General features: G+C 39.8%; 1 pseudogene; it reads right to left on the bottom strand.

The window, feature by feature from the left end:
• Positions 1-2,254: 2,254 nt before the first annotated feature.
• LOC110310092 lies at positions 2,255-3,399 on the bottom strand (annotated as a pseudogene).
• Between the last annotated feature and the right edge of the window lie 12,770 nt (positions 3,400-16,169).

Below are 16,169 nucleotides of genomic sequence, written 5' to 3'. Positions count from 1 at the left end.
TATCTATCTATCTATCTATCTATCATCTATCTATCTATCATCTATCTATCTATCTATCTATCTATCTATCTATCTATCTATCTATCTATCTATCTCCCGTCTTTATTTATCTGTTAGTAGACACCTTGGCTGGTTCTATAATCTGTCACTATAAATAGTTTCATAATAAATGAGTATGAGACTTTCTCTGTAGTGATCTCTAACCAACCATGGAATGGAATCTCCAACTCCATGAGCCCAAATAAGCTATTTTGCTTTGCAAATTGATTGTCATGGGTATTTCATTATATCTCCACAAGACAGATGTTCACATAACTTGGAGAAAAATAATTGGAAATTGTGTGGGTGTACCTGAAGGAGGGTTTTGATTTTCTGTAGCTCTGAATTATTTGAAAGGAGCGGGATGCTGAATCGATTAAAAACTGGATGGGAGGACCTGGGAAATTAATGGTGTCCCACAATTTCCTCACAGTACAGACTACAGAAACACACACAAAAGAACTTTTCTAGGGTCCAGAAAGATAATTACAGACCAAGGACTATGTGTTTGTGTGTGCTTATGTGCAAGTGAGTACAGGTGCCTGAGGGGGGTCAGAAAAGGGCATTGGATTCCCTGGATCTAGAGCTACAGTACTTGTGAGCTGCTCAGCCTGAGTGCTGAGAATCGAACTTGTGTCCTTTGGAAGAGTAATATGTGTTTTCCACCACTGAGAGATCTCTCCAGCCCCGAGTATTTCATTTTTCTCAGTCGTTTTGAATGATGCTTTTATAACATAAAATCTTTATTTTTGTTATGGTTCCAAAATACTTCTGCAAATGAAACAATGAAGTTATGCATCTGTGGTCTTACACAGCAGTTTAAGGCACGTGATAGTGGCACACCAGCTGAATTCCTTATTAAATACATTATTATGTTCTTTGAATGTTTTTCTTTGTATTGTAGTATAAGACTGCTGTGGAGAGGGAAGGCCATTTTCATGGGGATGGCTGGGTACCTAATAGAGACCAATTACCACAGATAATGGCTATACCAGGCTTTGCAAAATATTTGGCTATAAACCTATAATTTCATATATATAGGATGCAATTCTGTTTAACTTTAAATCTAAGTTTAAATCTGAAGAGCTTTTCTGCTCCATGTTGCTGATAGTATATCTTCATTCACCTAGGTAGAATCTTTAGTAAGGAGAGTGGGGGATTTTGGTTTGGATAGAGATACAGGGATTTGCCTGTTCCTGATGGTGGCAGTGCAACCTTTGCCCCCATGTCCAAAAACAAGAAGTCTTTGAGCAGAAAGCAGGCACCACCAGTTGGCCATTCAGGAAGGAGGTCTCTGAGGACTGAAATGTCATCAATCAGTCTCACAGACAATAACAAAGCTATCATGTATGATAAGAAGCAAGTTCATTACAAAAATAAACTCTCAAAAGAAATCGGTTTAGGGATATTATATTTACATTACAAAACCCTACACAATCTTTTTTATTTTAAGATTTATTTATTATTATATCTAAGTACACTGTAGCTGTCTTCAGACACACCAGAAGAGGGTGTCAGATCTTGTTACAGATGGTTGTGAGTCGCCACGTGGTTGCTGGGATTTGAACTTAGGACCTCTGGAAGAGCAGCCAGTGCTCTTAACCATTGAGCCATCTCTCCAGCCCAACCCTACACAATCTTGTAAACATTTTTTGTTTTTTTGTTTTTGTCTTTTTTTCAAGACAGGGTTTCTCTGTGTAGCCCTGGCTGCCCTGGAACTCACTTTGTAGACCAGGCTGGCCTCAAACTCAGAAATCTGCCTGCCTCTGCCTCCTGAGTGCTGGTATTAAAGGTGTGCACCACCACGCCTGGCTATAAACTTTTTTTTATATAGTCTGTTAGCATGCCTGTTAGTCTAGGCATACCACAGGACAATACCCCAATTTCTTTCTTTTTTTTTCTTTTTTCACACTTGGGATTTTTCTTTAATTTTTTAAAGCATACAATATACACATTTTCCTTCCCCTTTAAGTTACTGTAACAATCTTCCATAATAAACTAATTAAAAAGAAGCTTTGTTCAAACATGGAACAAGATAGCAAAACCAAAACAAAATGAAATGAAAGAAAAAGCAAAATGAACCACTGCTGTCTCTGAATGCCACACCTCACGACATCCACATGAACACACGCTAGTTGCTTCAGTGTGACAGTGTTTCCTTTGGCCAGCGATCCTCACCGGCGCATGAACAGCAGAGTGCGTTCAGTCCCGTTCCTCATGCTGGATGCCAGCGGCTCACACGGCCCCATATTATCCGGAGACCCTGGATGGAAGACTCTAAGGTCTTGAAATCCCAAATTATCATGACTCCATCAATGCCAGTAGCGTGACATTTGCAACAATCTTGCTTGTCCACTTCATAAACAGACACTTGAGTGACGCTGCTCTGGTGCACTGTTTCCAAGGCTGGGTTGCGGTCCTCGGTAATGGCCCCACTGTCCATGTTACGGAAGCGTTCCATAGCAGACATATTGTGCTCGATGCTCTGTTTTGGGACTTCTAATTTGGACACAAAGGTCAAACAGCCATGGTCATAGTAGTTCAAGTGTCTCGGGCAGCAGTCATGGCCCGCAGCCACAATGCTGTTCTCTGAGACAAACGACATACTAAGCAGCGGCAGGAACTCTGTTCTCAGAGTTGAAACCTGTATGCTTTTTGAGGCATCCGCAACAGACACTGTGCTGACCTGGCTGACCCAGACCAGGCAGCTCCCACTAGCAGAGAAGCTGACCCCATGCACCCAGCTGCCCGTGCCACTGCCACCAAACTCAGACATCAGCTGACCAAAAGGCATCTTGCTGCCCCAGGGCATGCTGGCTGGCTTCTTGTTCACCTCTTTGATGTAGGCCGAAGACACTCTTCATTTGAAGTCACAAGAGCCTGCAGCCAACAAAACATTGTTGGAATGCTAGTCCAAGCTGAGGACTGTGGAGCAAATTGGCTTCTTCATGTGCTTGCTCGCCCACCAGTCATTTTCAAACTCTGAGTAACAAATAGAGATGATCCGGTCTCTGCTCCCCACAGCAAACTTGTTCTCAAGTGGGGACCACTTTACAAAAGTGGCTGCATCATTAATTCTCAGGATCACCGGGTGGGCTTCCAGCTGCCCTCTTTCTGACTCCAGACATAGGCATTGCGGTCTGCCCCGCAAGTGATATTACAGTCACTCTTAGGAGCCTAGTCAATACCTATGATGTGTCTGTTATGTTCCTTCAGCTCACGAGCTTTCGTCCACTGACTCATTCTTCTTGTAGATGTGCACTTCATGACTATTGGGGCTCAGGGAGATCTGGGTACCATCTCTGTTCTGTTCCAGGCATGGTAGGTGGTTGGCTCTAGCAGAAACTGATGCAGAAACATGATTCTGAAGTGTTTTTACAGGTCAGAACACTGGCTGGGGTCGGGGAGGTCCTGAGGTGCGGAGCGGACAATTCTGACTCTGGTCAGTTAACACCAACAGGCTCCGGCGGGCGTAGACAGAGGACCAATACCCCAATTTGTTATCATAGGCTCCCTTATGTCCACTGTTTAACATTACAAAAAAAGTTTTTTTCACTTTATTTTATTTGTAGGAAATATTTTGCCTGCATGTTTGTATATGTACCACACACTTGAAGTTCCCAAAGAGGTCAAAAGAGAACATGGGATCTCCTGGAACTGGAGTTACATACAGATGGCTCTGAGCTGCCACGAGGGTGAAGGGATGGAACCCAGGTCTTCTGTGAGAGCAGCCAGTACCCTTCCAACCAGGCATCTCTCCAGCCTCTGTGCCCTTACCACCTGAGCCATCTCTCCCTCCCTTGCATTGATAGTTTCACAGTTCTCTGAAGTTATCACTGTACTTCATCTTATTTTTATTTCCTACCAACTTCATGTGATATCCCCAGCAGAAGGTTAAAAGGCACAGTGAGTGTCACTGTCACAATCCTGTCAAGAATCCCCCACTTCCTCTTCTACTGCTATTTTTTATAGAACTTCGTCTTGTGGTTGTTGCTTGTTTAGTTTAATGGGGGCAGGTGCTTTTTACAGGTTGTTTTGACATATGAATGTATTAAAATATTATGGCATTTGGTGCAGGGTTTAGAGGCATACCTTTTAAACTCATAGATAACGAGCATTTCATGTCACATCCTCAAGCAACGCTATATCACCACGTTTTCAAATTAACCTTTCTATTTGGAGAAGTTTCAAGCGAAGCTATTATACCACATATGGTAAATTTAGGATAAACACCAATCTTCTTCGGAAGGTAGTGAATACTTGACTGATATTTCATCCTACGTTCTGGAATAATTTGACGTGACTCCTCTCAATAATGAAAGCGATTCTCTCGTTGACAGTTTGTGTCAGACCCATTGGTTTCCTCTGAGAAAATATTATCAGCATGCCTTTGATCAAAAGGTCTAAGGAAATATGCACAGCACGCATGCGGAGTGGAAGGGAAAGTTGTGCTGATCTCACCACTTTGGTTTAATAAGAGCAACAGAATCGAATCTCAATCTGTGGTGGTGGGAAAGCCCGGGCATGCAGGTAGTAGGGAGCTGACGCAATCCATGACACTGGGTAGCTGTAAACCCCGCCTGCTCAAGCGGTGCTGTGCAGAAAGCTACCACACCAGCATCTCTGGTCAGCTGATGTTGAAGATGGGCAGATTGGGTGTGTGTGTGTGCTCTGTAGCTGATTTCCATTTGCTGCCTTGTGCGTCCATCTAGTTATAATTCATTTTTCATTATAAATTTTAATGATTTTGAGAATTTTATACATAGTAAATTTGCATCATTTCTAGGTTTTCTTCTCCCTCCTCCAAATTCTCCAGCATCTTCTCCTACTTCTTCTTCCTCATAATCATTACCTCTTCTTCTTTAACTATAGTTGATGTATACATGATATAATATATACATATATACATACACACATACATATATATGATTAAACACACATACACATACATATATACATGTATATATACATACATGCACACATATATGTGTATATATGTACACATGTATATATATACATATGTATACACACACACACTATATACATACATATATACAACTTTATCTCCTGTTCTCTAGATAAAGACTTTCATGCTGTTTAGAAAGGTTTTAATTTCATGTTAATTACCCTAACTTGATCATTGCACATTGTGAAAATATATCAAATTATTATGTGGTAGTTCATAAATTCCTAGAATAGTAATATAAGTTTAATTTTGCTAAGTTTTTAAACTTTTTAAATTTAGTATCTTATAGTTATTTTTAAAAACCCCAGCAATTAATCAGGTTTCACAGATGTGCGCAGTGATTTGGCTAGTGCAGTGTAAGGGTGAGTTGTATCTTATTTTAGTTTTAATGTTTTGACATAGGGTCTTGTATAGCCTAAGCTGTCCTCTGACTTGCTATGTACCTGAGGCTGTCCCCGAGTTTTTTGATCCTTCTGTTTCTGTCTCCACCTTTGCACTGGAATTATAGGTGTGTACAATCATGTCAGGTTGTTTACATTTTCAAAGAATAATTTTTTCTCTCCTTCCTTCCTTCCCCTTTCTCTCTTTTCTTTTCTTTCTTTCTTTTACTTTATTTCTTTCACCATTTTTTTTTTCTTTTTCTTTTCGGTTCTTTCGAGACAGGGTTTCTCTGTGTCCTGGAGCTCACTCTGTAACCCAGGCTGGCCTCGAACTCAGAAATCCACCTGCCTCTGCCTCCCAAGTGCTGGGATTAAAGGCGTGCACCACCGCCGCCTGGCGTCTTTCACCATTTTAAAAGATAGGTCTTACTAGAGATCCCTGACTTGTCTGGAGCCTGTTATGTAGTCCAGGCTTGATTTGGAACTCACAGAGACCAATCTGCCCCTCTTTCCTGAATGCTGAGATTAAAGGCGTGCACCATTTCTGGAGATTGTAAACTAAACATAATCGTTAAGGACAGTTCTTTATATCACTATAAATGCTTGAGCTAGTAGTCTTCCAGGAATGTAATTAGTCAGTGAGTGTTCTCATTTTTCTACTTAGATATGTCCCTCTAATTTAAAAATATTTTTATTAGGATGGAGACAAAGTTTCCCAACTTGTTCTTGTCCCACTATATCTGACACCTGTGACTATTTTTTCATTTACTGACAAAGTTCTTTAGCTTTTAACCAAATTCCATTTGAGTCATTTTTCAGGGTTTCTTTCCAATACATGGAAGAAGTTAAAAGATTCACTGATCCCGGCATTTCTGATGAAGATATATATATATATATATATATATATATATATATATATCATAGTATTTATATATGGCTGCTAGTAACCTCCAAGGATGGAGATACCTACTGCCAGGTTTCTGATGCAGTTGGGGCCAGATTGGCACATAGCCTTTAAAGGATGAGAAAGGAGGTATTGGAATAGAAGCGAACCATTGGCCTCCAAGTGGATGCCGCCTGAGTCACATTCAGGGTGTGTCTGAGAGTCTTGTAGACAGTAACGCTGCCACGCAGAGTCACCAAGAGAACCTCAGTTATTTGACTCACCATTGTCCTTCTCAAACAGGTTGTTCATGTTGTGGAATTTATAGCATAGATATTAAAAATGGGTTCTGTCTCTTTGTCAAGTTACAGAACCATTTGATCTATGTCCTTCCTGTGACCGATGTACGTGCTTTCCAGATAGTACCATTTGTACAAATGCAGAACAATTATTATTGTTATCATTTGCCCTAGCTAGTCAATAGTTATAAAGTCAATATGGTAGAATAAATATGCAAATAGGGCTTGGAGAGAATGCTATGCAGTTGAGAACACTAATTGCTCTTCTACAGGACCTGGGTTCAATTCCCAGCACCCACATGACAGCTCACAACTGCCTGTAACTCCAGTCCTGGGGGATCTTATGTCTTTTTATTTTTATTTTTTTATTTTTATTAAACTAATAAAATTTATTTTAAAATATAGAACTCAGTATTGACATTTTTAAGTCATCAAAATAATTTATAATAGTTAAATACCTCTTAAATATTCATGATATCTTCTGAAGCTAAAAGTAATATGCACTCAACAGGTTTAAAAAATCTATTTGGAACATTAAACACAATAGAAGTAGAAAAATTTCTTGTTTGAATAAATAATAAAAAATTGTGAAAAGTTCCTGATTAGACAGAAACTGATCTATCTCCAAGGAAGAATTTTCAACATAACTGTGGCTTCATAGAATGACTTGGGTAGTGTTCCTTCTGTTTCTATTTTGTGGAGTAGTTTGAAGAGTATTGGTATTAGGTCTTCTTTGAAGGTCTGATAGAATTCTGCACTAAACCATCTGGTCCTGGGCTTTATTTGGTTGGGAGACTTTTAATGACTGCTTCTATTTCTTTAGGGATCATGGGACTGTTTAGATGGCTTTTCTGATCCTTATTTAACTTTGGTATTTGGTATCTGTTTAGAAAATTGTCCATTTCATCCAGATTTTCCAGTTTTGTTGAATATAGGCTTTTGTAATTGGATATGATGATTTAAAAAAATTTCCTCAGTTTCTGTTGTTATACCTCCTTTTTCTGATTTTGTTAATTTGGATATTTTCTTTGTGCCCTCTGGTTAGTCTGGCTAAGGGTTTATCTATCTTGTTGATTTTCTCAAAGAATCAGCTCCTGATTTTGTTGATTCTTTGTATAGTTCTTTTTGTTTCTATTTGGTTGATTTCAGCCCTGAGTTTGATTATTTCCTGCTGTCTACTCCTCTAGGCTGTATTTGCTTCTTTTTGTTCTAGAGCTTTCAGGTGTGCTGTCAAGCTAGTAGTGTATTCTTTCTCTGGTTTCTTTTTGGAGGCTCTCAGAGCTATTAGTTTTCCTTTTAGCACTGCTTTCATTGTGTCCCATAAATTTTGGTATGATGTGTCTTCATTTTCATTAAATTCTAAAAAGCCTTTAATTTTTTTCTTTATTTCTTCCTTGACCAAGTTATCATTGCATAGGGCGCTATTTAGCTTCCATGTGTATGTGGGTTTTCTGTTGTTTTTGTTGCTATTGAAGACCAGCCTTAGTACGTGGTGATCTGATAGGATGAATGGGATTATTTCAATCTTCTTGTATCTGTTGAGGTCTGTTTTGTGACTGATTATATGCTCAATTTTGGAGAAAGTACCATGAGGTGCTGCAGAGAAGGTATATTCTTTTGTTTTAGGATGAAATGTTCTATAGATATCTGTTAAATCCATTTGGTCCATAACTTCTGTTAGTATCAATGTGTCTTTGTTTGTGTTTCCATGGTCTGTCCATTGGTGAGAGTGGGGTGTTGATGTCTCCTTACTATTATTGTGTGAGGTGCAATGTGTGCTTTTGAGCTTTAGTAGAGTTTCTTTTATGAATGTGGGTGCCCTTGCATTTGGAATATAGATGTTCAGAATTGAGAGTTCATCATAGTAGCTTTTCCTTTGATGAGTATGAAGTCCTTTGTTATCCTTTTTTGATAACTTTTGGTTGACAGTTGCCTTTATTTGATATTAGAATAGCTACTCCAGCTTGTTTCTTGGGACCATTTGCTTGGGAAATTATTTTCCAGCCCTTTACTCTGAGGTAGTAAAGGGCTTTACTCTGACTATCTTTGACATTGAGGTGTGTTTCCTGTACGCAGCAAAATACTGGGTCCGGTTTACTTTTCCAGTCTGTTGTTCGATGTCTTTTTATTGGGGAGTTGAGTCCATTGATGTTAAGAGATACTAAGGAATAGTGATTGTTGCTTCTTGTTATTTTTGATGCTATTTTTATGTTTGTGTTGCTATCTTCTTTTGGGTTTGTTGAAAGAAGATTATTTTCTTGCTTTTTCTAGGGTGTAGTTTCCCCTCTTGTGTTGGCACTTTCCATCTATTATCCTTTGTAGGGCTGGGATTTGTGGAAAGATAGTGTGTAAATTTGTTCTTGTCATGGAATATCATGTTTTCTCCGTCTATGGTAATTGAGAGTTTTGCTGGATATAGTAGCCTAGGCTGGTATTTGTGTTCACTTAGGGTCTGTATAACATCTGCCTAGGATCTACTAGATTTCATAGTCTGTGGTGAGAAGTTTGGTGTAATTCTGATAGGTCTGCCTTTATATGTTACCTGACCTTTTTCCCTTACTGCTTTTAATATTCTTTCTTTGTTTTGTGCATTTGGTGTTTTGACTATTATGTGACAGGAGGAATTTCTTTCCTGATCCAGTCTATTGGAGTTCTGTAGGCCTCTTGTATATTTATGGGCATCTCTTTCTTTAGGCTAGGGAAGTTTTCTTCTGTAATTTTGTTGAAGATATTTCCTGGCCCTTTAAGTTGGGATTCTTCACTCTCTTCTATACCTATTATCCTTAGGATTGGTCATCTCATTCTGTCCTGGAATTCCTGAATGTTTTAGGTTAGGAACTTTTTGCATTTTGCATTTTCTTTGATTTTTATGTCAGTATTTTCTATGGTATCTTCTGCACCTGAGATTCTCTCTTCTATCTCTTGTATTCTGTTGGTGATGCTTGCATTTATGACTTCTGATCTCTTTCCTAGGCTTTCTATCTCCAGGGTTGTCTCCCATTGTGATTTCTTTATTGTTTCTATTTCCATTTTTAGATCCTGGATGGTTTTGTTCAATTCCTTCACCTCTTTGGTTGTGTTTTCCTGCAATTCCTTATGGGATTTTTGTGTTTCCTCTTTAAGGGCTTTAAGCTGTTTAGCAGTGTTCTCCTGTATTTCTTTAAGGGAATTATTTATGTCCTTCTTAAAGTCCTCTATCATCACCATGAGATGTGATTTTAAATCAGAGTCTTGCTTTTATGGTGTATTGGGGTATCCAGGGCTCACTGTGTTGGGGGAACTGGTTTCTGATGATGCCAAGTAGCCTTGTTTTTTGTTGCTTATGTTCCCATCCTTGCCTTTTGCCATCTGGTTATCTAGTGTTAGCTTGTCTTGCTGTCTCTGACTGTGACTCATCCCTCCTGCAAACCCGTGTGTCACTACTCCTCAGAAACCAATTTTCTCCTGGAGGAATTTGGGTATGGACATCTGTGGCACATGGTCAGGTACAAATGGAAACCAGAAGGATCCTGTCCTTGGCTGTTCCTTGATTCCTGGGTCCTGATGGCTCAGGGTGGGTCCCTCTTGGGCCAGAAATTTGAGCAGAAGTGGTGGTCTTACCTGTGCTCACAGGTGAGTCAGCACTCCCGGGAGACCGGCTCTCTCCTGACAGTATTTGGATATGGAGTGCTGTGGCATAGAATCAGCTCTGGGTGCAGATTGAAACCAGAAGGGTTCTGTCCCAGGCTGTTCCTCGGTTCCCGTGTTCTTAGGGCTCCCAGCGAATCTCTTGGAGCAGATGTGGTGGTCTTACCTGTCCTTACAGGCATGCCCTCACTCCTGGGAGCCCAGCTCTCTTCTGGTAGTATTTAGGTAAGGAGCACTGTGGCCCTTACATGGCTCTTTTCTCGTTGTTATAACCAGTGTACTTAGGGTTGACTCTCTTACACCTTCTTAGGAACACAGACTGCTCATTGTGCCCTGTGATATACTTCTTGAATTAATTGTTATTAAAAATTTATATCTTTTAACCAACCTATCCCCAAACCTTCATCAACTTCCCTAAGCCCCTAGTTGCTCCTGATTCTGCTCTGTACTTCTTGTGGTTAACTCTCTAGATTCCACATAGCGGGCCAGAGCATAAAGTCCTTATGTTACTGTTTACCTAGTTAATTTCACTTAAAATAATGCTCCCCAGGTTCATGCAAGCAACAGAATGTTGTTCTTTTCATGGTGAAAGGGCATTCATTGTGTGTGTGGGGGGGGGGNGGGAGAGGAGCAAAGGAGGGAAGGAGAGAGAGAGAGGAGCAAGGTATATGTCACTCCTTTGTCAATATTTCATTCACCGATGAACATTTAAAAATGGAAAAATTCTAAATGGCAAAAGACAGCAGTTCAAAGGGAAGGACAGATGGAAGGCTGGAAAAGAACACCTGCAGCATGCAAATTATTCCTCGCCTTTCAAGGAAAATGACTTACCAGTGTGTAAAAGACAAGGAACTCAGCAAAAACGATATGGATATAAGATGGTGTGCTAATTCTTAGAAGAGTCAAGATAGAAAGATGATGCCACTCAGGGTTAGTGAGGGATAATATATATACACACATAGAAAAAGGGCCGTTATTCATTGAGGGAGTGCGCGCACACACGCACACACACACACTCACACACAGACACACACACACACACACAGAAGGGTGATTAATCACTGAGCTCACTGAGGGATAGCCTGCACACACACACACACACACACAGAGACACACACAAAGACAGACAGATAGATCACTGAGCTCACTGAGGGATAGCCTGCACACACACACACACACACAAAGACAGACAGACAGACAGATCACTGAGCTCACTGAGGGATAGCCTGCAAAACACACACACACACATAGACACACAGACAGACAGACAGACAGACTTACAGTCAGATATACAGACAGACAGAAGGGTGATTAATCACTGAGCTCACTGAGGGATAGCCTGCAAAACACACACACACACACACAGACAGTCAGATATACAGACAGACAGAAGGGTGATTAATCACTGAGCTCACTGAGGGATAGCCTGCATACATACATACATACATACATACATACATACATACATACACACACACACACACACACAAAGGGCTATTATTCATCGAGAGATAATGTGCACACAGAGGGGAGATTACTCTTTGAGGGATAGCATGCATGCATACTTACACACACACACACACACACAAAGGGCTATTACTCATTGAGAGATAACATATGCACACACACAGAGCGGGGAATACTCATTGAGGGATAGCCTGCACACACACAAAAGGCACAGAAGGGTGATTATTCATGTATCATAGAGACTAAAGAAGTTTAAAGTGTATGAAATCCACTTTGGCACAGATGTGAAGAAAAATAAGTCTAATGAGCGTTACATGTCATTGAATGAATTGCTAACACATTTCTGCAAACTGTCTGTAGTATTAAATTACACGTTTTGTATCTGTGACCTAGATGACTTAAGACAAGTCACAATAAATCATATATGAGAATGCCACCAGAAGACCCATTGCTTTTAACTTTAAAGACCTATACAAATCTTAGCTTCATAAACAAAAATACTAGTTTTTAAGGAAATGTACAAGTAAAACCATTATAGAAAATGTGGGGCTAGAGCTATGGCTTAGTGGCTAAGAGCATTTCTTGATCTTGCCGAGGACCTGAGTTCAGCACCCACATGATGGTTCACAACCACCCTTCACTCCAGTTCCATGAGAACCGATGTACTCTATAACATCTGTGAGCACCATACATGCGTGTGGTACACACACCACAATACATGCAGGCAAACACTCTTACACATAAATCAGTTAAAAAAATTGACACTCAAATCTAGGCTTACCGTAATGTACTGAAGTGTACTTTCTTTGAATCCCTGTGTTGAAGTCCCAACTCCCATTGTCTCAGACTCTGGTCTTATTTGAAATTAGAGTCACTTTAATGTTTAATCAGTATGACAAGGCCATTCTGTGGTAAGTGTCCTAATAATGGGAAATACTTTCTGGTAGCATCCCCCATACAAGGACGTGGAGTAGGGAAGGTTCGGCCTTCTGCTTGCTTACCCTCGCTCACTCTCACAGGCCAGTTTACCTATTCTGTTGCTGAAGCATTACTGCCTCGTGTCAGAATCAACTTCCCTAAGATTCCAACTTAGATGGAAGGCCAGATGAGACATGCAACCTCATGGACTGACCAACTACTGGAATCTTGGCCTTTTCACTGGGAGACAGCCATTGTTCTATTGTGGGATTAGCTGGACCATAGCCTGTAAGCCACTCATATACATTTATATCAATATTCATACTACAAATGAATATATAAATATGCATATATTCAAATGAATGTACAAATATGCATATGTGGATGAATATATGAGTATACATACATGAATATATATGAATTCACAATATATATGAATATAGAATGAATATATCAAATGAACATGTAGAATGAATATATATATATATATATATATATTTATGTGTGTGTGTGTGTATACACACAGTCTACACATGCCCTATATATACACACACACTTCACACACACAGATACACACACAGACACACAAACACAGAGGAGATACACACATACACACAGATACACACACAGACACATACTCTTACACTATATATATATATATATACTCTACATATATATTATATACACACATACTACACACACAAATACATTCACACACACAGACACACACATACAGAGGAGATGCAGACACATATACACACAGATACACACACACACATGCATAACAATAATAATCAAAGAAAAGGAGACCATGAAAGGGAGTAGGGGCCAGGGGACATAGATGGGGTTGAAGCGAGGAAAGGGAAGATGCATAAGTAGGAATCATATTTTAATTAAAATCAAAGGCACAAGTTAAAAAACAAAAAGAACAAAAGAGCCATCCTTAGGGGAAAGTATGAAACCTTTTAGCTTTTGATAGAACCCTTTTGACTGTACACTCAGTTTGCATCATTTCACAGTCCAATATTGCATTTAAAAAGTTCATTTTCCTAAAGCTGAAATAGATTGAATGAAATGTCTCTATGGGGAAACATTTAAAACGGAGGGAAAAAACTGAAGACTGTTTGACCCCATTGGCATAGGCTCCTTACAGTAAGAAGAAACATTTCAGTATAGCAAAGCAGTGTGCTGGTCACCGCTTTAGCTGAACCGTGGACTGAGAGGAGTCAGTGGCTAGGGAAGGGCTATAATCACCCTTTAACTACAGATGTGCCCCACATTTTCTCAGCGCTGTGCATAAGGATACTATTACTTTTTGTCAGGACACTTTAAATTTGTTTTGTAACGAATTTGTGTATTTCACCACTGCTACAATCTGCCACAGTGTAAATACCTGTAAGGTGAGAGGTTCATGTTGGCAACATGTTAACACCAGAGAATAACAACAAGCAAAACTGAATTCTAATGTGACCATAGGCTGATTTATAGTAACGTGACTACAGACTCATACTGATGTACCAATGCAGTTTCTCTGACTGGCCACGGGGACTACCGGTGTGGAATGCTGACTCTAGGAGGCTGCGTAAGTGAGGAAGTGGGAAGGGCGGCTTGTTGTTAGAACTCTGCACTTTCTCTGTTGAGATTTGCTGTGGAATTAGAATTATTTTAGTGACTAAAGTCTATTGGAATCACTTAAAGTATTACTGTTCTTTGCTTCTTTATGTTTAGTGTCTTTAAGATTGATGTACGTATGTGTGTGTGGTATATGTATGTGTGTGTATGTATGTGTTATGTGTGTGTGTGTGTGGTATGTACTGTGTATGGTATGTGTGTGGTGTGTATTGTGTATGGTGTGTGCATATGTGTGTATGTGTATATGCGTGTACTGAGAGCAAGATATCCAGCTCTCGTTTCTCCATCTTAGCTGAAATGCACCCCAGTACCCTTTTTGCTACCATTTGTGTTGGTTTAGCTTCCAAAAGGATCTCAGAGGAAATGAATTACTTTCATAATACAACCTGGCCTTTGTATGTGTAAGACAGGAGCTATCAACCAAAATTCCCTTAAGAAATGCCAATGTTGGGAAACCTTTATAAACAACTTACAGAACCAGGTTCTGAGTCTAGTTCCAAAACGATGCTTTCTTCAGCACCCTCTCCTCATTTAGGTTGTGTCTTCCTTCCAGATCTGGTTGGTGTCTTTGAGGCTGTCCGACTCTCTAGAACTCCTTCCACACAGTCCTTTCTTTCAGCATGTTAGCAGTTTTGGCTCACATAGTCTTTTCTTGGCTGCATCCTGCTCTTGGCCGATAGGTATAGAGAAAGAATGGATGATATTGATTAAATGTATTGCATCTTCAGTTTAATGGGTTTCTTTAGTGATGTCCAGTCACAGCAGCGACCCGAGGCAGACACCTAAGTCTTTTGGTGGGTGGTATGATCTCTTTAGGCAGATTAGAACTCTGGCATTCTTGAGTCATGTACCTTGAGGTAACTTCTGGTAGTTTTTCTTTGGGGTCACCAGTATCAACAGTTAAATGTTTTCAGCTTTTCATTTATTAATAAAATGAATGATTTTCTATTTCTAAATTCCCATGTATTTCCCTTACTTTGGGAAAATAAAAGTAAAATGATTATGCCATTCTTCCCATCTTGTCAGAAAGTCCTGGTGGCAGCTTACCACAGTGCAGAAGAGCTCGGAAGCCGTTTTGCTTTCTAAGCATCTTCATTTCCTATTCTGGACAATTATGTGAAATGTGTGGGGTTTCCTTGTCAATTTAACCTGGCCTACTTTTTAAACATAAGAAAGTGATGGTCTAGTAATCCCAAGCAATTAGTGGATGGGACTACTTCCTGAAAAATCAAATCTATAATGCAAAAGGAAGTAGACACATCAGTTAGAAATCCACTCGACAGCTTATGTTAGCTTAGCAGTTTGACAATATACTGCCCACATTTCCTGGATAAGCTCCAGCTTTAGCATTTCTTCTTCTTCTTCTTTCTTTTTATAGTAAAGTCATGGGGAAAAGGGGAGTTAGTAAATAATGAATAATATTTATCTATCAGGTGGGATGCACTGAGGGTGGTGTTGGTGGTGTCTTTGATGTGGAAATAGAAATAAAACAGAAGAGGGCAGATTGTCCTCTATTTCAAACAATTTATAGCCTGGTTTTGTTAGTACAAAGAAAATTGTTTAAGAAGCCTAGCAGAAAATTAAAAACATGATAGGTAAACCTGTGTACAAATGTTTTCACTGGTGCCTGCCTCCAGGTTGCTCCAGTCTTACCCATGCGAGGGAATGGGGCCATCTTTAAAGTTAACTCACAAGCAAATCATGGGACACAAGACTCTCTGATCCCAGATCCATGGCTTCTACCACAGCATCTGAAGTGAAGATTCCCTGTGTTCCAGAGCAGGGTCACAGTGATGGTCAAGAACACCAAAAATGAAAAGCTCTATGTTTACAACATTGCTCTGCCTCATGAGCACCGGCATACAGTGGCTGGGTGCTACTCATTTCAAAACAAGGGGCACCTTTGCTATCCAAAGAAGTCTGGGCAGTGTTAGCAATCCCCCTGGCTCATTTTGAGA

This window comes from Mus caroli, chromosome 15 (genome assembly GCF_900094665.2).
Source record: "Mus caroli chromosome 15, CAROLI_EIJ_v1.1, whole genome shotgun sequence".
NCBI lineage: Eukaryota > Metazoa > Chordata > Mammalia > Rodentia > Muridae > Mus > Mus caroli.
The sequence above is the reverse complement of the archived record's forward strand: the minus strand, read 5'-3'. Positions and strand labels throughout refer to the sequence as shown.